A 7,951-nucleotide genomic window follows, 5' to 3' on the forward strand; every position below is an offset into this window, starting at 1 on the left:
GAAAGGATCAATTAATAGTACCGACTATCTCCATTATTGATGCACGTTATGAACACAGACAGTATTATCACTGCAAATTCAAGTGTATTATTTTTAAATGCATAAGTAGCTGAAGCTCTTTTTACACATCACGTCGTTTAACACGTTTAAGAGATGTGTAAATTATAATTTAATACGTTATAAATATAATTTAAACGTATTAAATAGCGTGACTTAAAATGATAAGAAACACGTAAAAGAGGATTCAGGCAAAATAGTACATCTGGATTTGCAGCAATTACATGCAAGGCGTATGGAATCTGTTAATTTTAATGTTTAGATTTGGCATAACATACAATGAATTTGTGTATTATAGATTTCGCAGTGAAATCTTTATTCCACTGAACAAAACCAGTGAGAAATAAAATGGGACAGTAAAATGGGAGTGTTTTCATTCAAAATTAGTGTACTCATTGATTATCGGTGAAATAGTCCTTTTACTGATTCAATTAGAAACATTTCTAATAATTTACTTTAAGAGAGTGAAATTTAATAATCTAAATTGCTGAATTCATAATCAAAATATTGTCACTAAACTATCAAAACAATATTATGCCGAATAATGGCTGATAATTGCTCATTAAATATAACTTTCCTCGAAATGCACTAAGAACGCTTACTAGATTAAATATTTTCTGATCTAAGTATTCTCGACCTAAATTGCACTGCATTACATCAGAAATAACTTTGATAGAAGCGTGCTACTTGTGGGTGATGTAAGTAATTCCAATATACAGGCGATTATAACCGACGATATTCTACTCAATTGCGCGCTAAGTCGACAGTTGTATGTTACCCTCCCGGAGAAAAACCCTTTTTATCGCACATGCCGCGATTATCCTATAGACAGAAGTTGGAATATGAACGGATTAGCAGAATGAAGCTTGGTTAGCTTCTGTTGGCTGATCGTTTAAATGTTACATTCTAAACAATACTAACGATTAGATTATTGGCCATTAATGTTATGATATTATGATGTTATCATGACACTTTGATTATTTGGTAACTTTGGTTATCTTAGCTGTATCTCTTACTCTATCACAGTATCAAGCAGGAAATCTTCGTAATTCTTCACAAGACAATTACAGAGTATATGAAAAGTGGAGAGTTTCATTAAAAACCAAGAAACCCGCTAACAATAGTCAGTACTGTCACTACAAACCGAATAGTTTTTATGTCTGTATATTTATATCTGACAAAGAAATGACGGGAATTGTCCAAATGCTTTAGCCAAAATGACTATGCGCAATCGATTTAGCCAAAAAATTCAAATAAATTACAGCTGCAGTACCAAAGAAACAAAAGAGTACTGGGTCCCAGAAGTTTAGATTTTTTAGTTATTTTTTACTGCAGGCCAGCTAATTAAAACATGAAATTTCTATGATACAGTTTCTTAAAATTATCTTAAAATATTGCAAATTATAAAATTATACATCCCGAAAGCCAGTTAAATTCTTAAGCTTAAAGATAAAATAACTTGTTTTGTCTTAAAATGTTTCGTATAAAATATGTTTATTATAGTATTTTTAATGTAGAATCCGATTCTGTTATTAGTTTTTTAATTTAATGTAAGTTTTACGGAATATTCTTTAATTCTTGATTTGGTTCTAAAATAAGAATCTAAAATTGTTTTATAATTTGTGAAAAATATATATTATAGAGGAGTTTTTCGGCTTTCCAAAATACCAAAGATCATCAAAATCGGCCAAAGAAATCAAAAGTTATATTATTTTTTGTGAACAAGTATTAGGATATGTCGCCGTTTTGCTCAAATTCAATTATAGATGAATCAAAATGTTTACAAAAACTGACATAACTTTTGACTGGATTGTCCGATTTTGATGATCCTTAGCATTTTGGAAAACCAAGAGGCTCCTCTATAACATAGTTTTCAAAAATAAACAAAAAATTCGTTTGCGCAGTCGCACAAGACGCATTGATTAGCTGGCCTGCAGTAAAAAAAACAATAATTTAAAAATCTAAACTTCTGGGACCCAGTACTCTTTTGTTTCTTTGGCACTGCAGCTGTAAATTTGGATTTAACCATTTTTTGGCATGTTGAATCGATTGCGCATAGTCATTTTAGCTGAAGCATTTGGAAAATTCCCGTCATTCCCTTGTGAGTACCTTTACCCGTATACCTCTCTGAGTATCATCTGTGACTCTTTATCTGCATATCTGTCAATGTATCTGGTTTGAATATTTGTATAACTGCCTACCTGAATATCTACTCGCATACCAAATCAATTATCCACCTGAATACTTATTCGAGCATTCCTACCTAAGTATCTATCGAACTACTTTCCCTAAGAATCTGTTTGATATTCAGATTTATGAGTATTTTATATGTATTCGTATACTGACATTACTAATAGCAACTATCAATCGTTTGTACTTGTAGTAATCAATATAAATTACAAAATGATTCTTTTTAATAAATTCCATACAATTTTTCTTCTCACTTCTTCTTTAATGACAATATATTTTTTCTTATTCTATTCTTTAATATTTACAACGTATAAGTTTCAAAATAATAATCTTCATTTCACATACATTCTCCAGCACATACCGAATACATCAACCTAGAACGTAAGCTTAGCCGGGCGCAAGAAAGACGACGAGCTCGAAGACATTCGTCTGCAAGAGAAGGATAAGAAAGAAAGCGAGATTCAAGAAGAGGGGGAGGCAAAGAAGTTGGTGGAAGAAGGAGAAGAAATACCTAACGCCGATCGAAGAGAGGGAGCCCCACCTCTTGTGAGAGCAATGCCGTGCCGGGACAGGCCCGTCGAAAGTTAAGGATACGCGGGGAGCGAGCACAACTTCGTCTAACCTTACCTCACTTCCACTCTCGGAGGCCTCTGCACGGCCGGCGATCCCGTGTATGATTTCCAGCCGGTCTGCCATTGGTCGGCAGGTCTCTGCGCGGTTCCCGCCTTCGCCATTAAACAAAACGCTGCGAGAAGAGGGACTGAATTAAAAATCGAAGAGGTTTGGGACCGCTACAACGTGTTTTCGGCCTTGCCGCGGCATTGTTGTGACTTGTATGCTCCTTTTACGAGCATCTGCTTGTTTGGATACGACCCGTCGACCCGAATCGCAGCTGCAATTATCCTCCACGCGAATGAGGAAAATATTTTCGTAATTCTCTATCACGAAAATAACACGATAAACAAACATTCTGACATTCTAGTAATTGGATGCGATGTCATTGATAATTGAAGATTCCTGAAAATGTGACATATCAAATCTTATTCACATAAGTGAAATACAAGAAGAGTTATATTTAACTACATTACTCTCCAGTATTCTTTCAAATCTATAAGTTAAGGAAGTATGTTTTATTTTTTTTTTTTTGTTTGTTTATTTCAGTATAACTTGTATAAAACTTTTCTGAAATAGGATGCTTGTAATGTTATGATTTATAGTTCAATATATTCGTATGTTACCAACCTAAAGCTACACACTCTTGCACACAAAGTGTTGTTTCTTATAATCCTATACTCTAAGACTCTAAGTAAACATTATTTAAAAAGTATTCCTTTTCCAATGAAATGAACTATTAGTCGGTTAAGTAGATATTAAATATGTCTTCAACATTTACTAAATGTTCTGTTTTCCTTTTGAATTGAAAGGAATATGTTTACTTGAAGAAGAATTATGCAATGATACGAGATGTGACAAGCAAGACGTATGTTGTAAATAAAAAACGAAATTACTCTAACTTTAAAAATATTGTGGTTGAAATATTTTCTTTTTGGTTTTAGAAGAATCTTCTTGAGACCATGTATAAGAGTAAAATCCTATAAGATGCAAAGAATTCCATTAAGGATGATACGTTTTTGGGTGCATTCGGTCGATAAGATTGCGTTAGCAACTTCGAAAATTGAAATTGATGGGTTTCTCGAGGTTTTCGATTTCTTCTATACCAGACTTCAGTTCAGATGTGTTCAGTTGAGATTGAACAAATTGTATAAGGGTTTTGAACATAGTATGGTTGTAAACGAGAAAAGAATAATTATATATTGATGTCACTTTTGTCGTTTATCTGCTTGTCTCCTATTTTCCTGAAGATGTCCTCTATTGTCTCACTATAAGTGCAAATAAATATGAAATTTTCTCACCAAGGGTGGTCACAGGGTGCTGACGGCACTGCCGAGAAAAGAGCGCGATACCGATACCTTGATATCTCGCAGGTTAAACCGAGGGGTTAACTCTCTTCTGCCTCGTTCTCTTCCTCCTTCACGTACGATGCACCGGGCCCAAGGAACAGGAGGTGGCGAAGGAAGGGGGTCCAGCATTGTTCGCGGACAATGTAAGCATGTCCGGAACAAAGAACGGTAATCGACCCGTGTAACATTTATAACGTAATGGGAGGGCCTCTCCGGCCCATAATAATATCAATTACTGGGTCCGGAGGAGTAAGGGAAACACTACGAGGACGGAGAATGGAAGGAAAGCCGGCGAGGTCGGCGGGCGCGGGTGGAGGACCTTAGATCGAGGGAAGCGGATCGGCGACGCGGATTCGCGGATCTGTCAGGCAGAAAATTGACGACGAGGCCCTCTTGTGCTGGCTGGCCAGCTGTCTTCGAGATCGAAAGAGGACGCCGTGACGCACTCGTTAGGCCCCGTAATCGGAGAGTAACGAGATTCGCGTGTGAAGCACGACGACTTCGTGATTCCTGATTGGCTCAGTGATGCCCTGATGATACGCTATGGCTACCTAGATTTTTTTCGATAACGGTCTCGTACGATGGTCTCTTAATGAGAACGCGTGTTTGCTCGATCTTTCACTTTACGGGATTTGATAGAGAGTATGTCCTTTTAGTATATCTTGTATCTTTTATCGTTACAGTTTCTAGTCGTCATAGTATTCAAAGATGATGATTCTTATACTAGATCTTCTTATACTAGATCTTTATTCGGCCTCTTTAATCTGCATATAACTTTGAAGAAATTACTATTTCCAACGAAAGGTTATGTTAAGGGGCGCGAATTAATTAAGGGAGAAATTTGGCGCCAATATATTTTTCCACGTAATCTCGTGAGGGGTTGGGACGATGCGCGGGAATTAGAATACGATACTACGAAAATCACGAGATGATGATCCGCCACCATGATTATTGGCATTAGGCGCGTCTGTCGCGCCTACGAATTTTGCGGGATCGTTCCTGGGGTTTCTGAGGTCGGCCGATGTTGTTCGGGGCAGTTGGGGAGCGGCGCGATACCGGCGACTATCATGGTTTTATTCTTTCCACGGCCAAGGAAAAAATGTAATTGGCTTGACCGAAATCTATCGCCAAGGGTGGAGGAGACCGCGCGCAGGAGGGATGCACGGGGATGAGCAAGGGAGAAAAAGCTCGTGTGCGAACGAGGCGACCTCCCGTAATAACAATGATTAGGACGACGAAACGGACCGCGAAAAAACGAAGGAAAAGAGACAAAGAGAGAGTCTTAGTGCAACGAAGCCGCTTCGGCTTCACCACAAAATGGCGGCAAACGGAAAGACTCAAACAAGATATCGTAACAAGATTCGTCGTATTTTGTTTAAATACATGACGTGTATGCTGAGAAAGAAAAAAACTTAGTGACTGCAATATTAAAGCGTTTTTAAATTAAATTTTAAAATATTCTGTTCCTGTAATCAGTGAATGGGCAATATAAAATAACGTAATGAACGGTACATAAAGAGAGAGAAATGCTTTCACGGGCCGCTTAAATGTAAATGCGTTTCTGCGACAAACAGAGAGCATGTGCAGTTACTGGCGCATCAAGATTTCTCTTCGCTGTCAAATCGACGGCAGTCAGCGGCATAACTGGTAGAATGCGTGTCCCGTGCTCTCCGGCTTTCGTGCACTTCGCAAGAAGTGGAGCATTCCAGGCTGTAACGTATGCACGCGATTTTCTGCCTTTATCCTGCTTCCCTTTTCGAGGATCGTTAAAAATCCACTCTGCCGGCGCCATGTAGTTTCGGGCTTTCCGCAAAGTGCGCGCGTCAGGAAAAAAGCGGCGGCGAACGAGCGGCGCAGTTATGACACTATTAAAAACGCATTAATCCCGAATTCTGGTCCCGGATCGCGGACGCTTACGCTTTATGCCGACTACACAGTATAAACGGTCAACGCAGACGTTACATCGTACGCGTGCTATTCGAGGTGTAAGTCTTACGGCGCTATTATTGCATTCGCGTTTTTGCTCGAGCTTATGTTGAGGAAAGTTACGCCGAGTTCGGCGAACACATTGTCTTGGAAGGGAGTACGATTAATGTTGTCGTTGTAGGCCGGGCATTGTCCGAAATAAACGAGTACTCGCGTACGTAGATTCAGCAATCGCGAATAATACCCGCGAGTTGGAATCCCTCAAATAAGAGTTTGGACACATTTGATTTTTGATCGAAAATGGCGTCTGCCTTTACCTTATCAAGTCTACTCAGTTCTATTCGAATTAATCTCGAAAAGAAACCTTCCTATACATTCATTTGCAATGATATTGATAACAATAGGTCTTTTAATGTCTATAAAAAAATCATGTTTTCCGTATTTATCTCAAATCATCAAAGTAATTTCTTCTACAGAAAAGTTTCTAGAATTGTGTAGAATCTCCTTGTATGATAATCTTCAGATCTGCCATTTTCGATACAAAGGACTAAACTAATCAGTAAGAAATTGTATATGTATATAAGAGAAACAGAAAAACAGAATTGCGAAATATTACTTTTAGAATGTAGTTATTTTTCCCTGAGAAACTCCCTTTTTATTAAAATCGAAATATTACAGTGTTAAAAAATAGAAAAAACTGATTTAAGTTATCGAGTACATTTTTAATCGTCTCGACATTTCGTGTTAATATCTTCCATCGTGAATGAACAAACTTAATTTGGACAAATTTAATTCGAAAAACTCGAATATCCTGATAGTATTATTTGGGGGGTTTGAATACACAAATATTGATACTATCAGCTACGATAACAAGTGTTGTGTCACTTTTGACGAAATCGTAACATAATATATGAAATGTTCTTGCATCAAATAATAATTTTGAAATAATAACTTAAGAATAAGAAGAGAGAGAGAGAGAGAGAGAGAGAGAGAAACAGAGTAATGCGAAAAGTGAAATGCTTTGTTTCGACGGCATTTAATAAGAGCGTTTCGAGAGTTCGGAGAAAAGTTTGCATTTGTCATCGCGAGAATCCAACGGCATTGTTCCGCACTTAGGATTAAAAGGCAGCGATTCAGTCAACCCCGACGAGGAGTAAGGGGGCGATGAAAGGAATGGATGCAATATTACGAACGTCATTGACAATGAGAGAACAACGAGTGACGACCGATGTACTCGAAAGCGCGACGATGCGGCGTGGGAGAACCTAGAGCTTCTAAAGCTTCGCTAACCGTCACCACCGCTAATGGCACTTCTCCAACCGACGAGGGGGAGATTTTAAGCTCGTTCCGCGGGAAAACTGTTGATTTTCCCTGGATGAGAAGTTACCCTCCCACTACATCGTTTTTCGGATAATTGATCAATCGACGACGAATTTTACGTTACTCAAAAGAAAATTTCTATAATTTAGAATCGGATGTTAAATTAGGTTAAAATGAAAATCTAAATGTTAGTAGTATACATGTATGTATAGCCGATTTGTGACATTTTTGTTTAATGAACCTTGGCGTAGTAGATAAAACATTGAGACATTATTATTGAAACATTGATATTTTAAAACCTTCTTGCAAAATACACAAAATTAATTTCACTAAATTTATCTATGGATCAAGTGCTCGAATTCCATAGAATATGAAGAAGATCGGACGAAGAACAGTATTTAATGCTAGACGACTATCGCGATAGAAAATACAAGTCCTCGTGGTCCTTTCTTTTCTTTCTTCTTCCTCTCTTTCTCTCTCCCTCCCTTCCTCCCTCT

Source organism: Odontomachus brunneus, unplaced genomic scaffold (assembly GCF_010583005.1).
Source record: "Odontomachus brunneus isolate Ranch 3 - 2012 unplaced genomic scaffold, Obru_v1 Obru_scaffold_115, whole genome shotgun sequence".
In the NCBI taxonomy this organism is placed as follows: Eukaryota; Metazoa; Arthropoda; class Insecta; order Hymenoptera; family Formicidae; genus Odontomachus; species Odontomachus brunneus.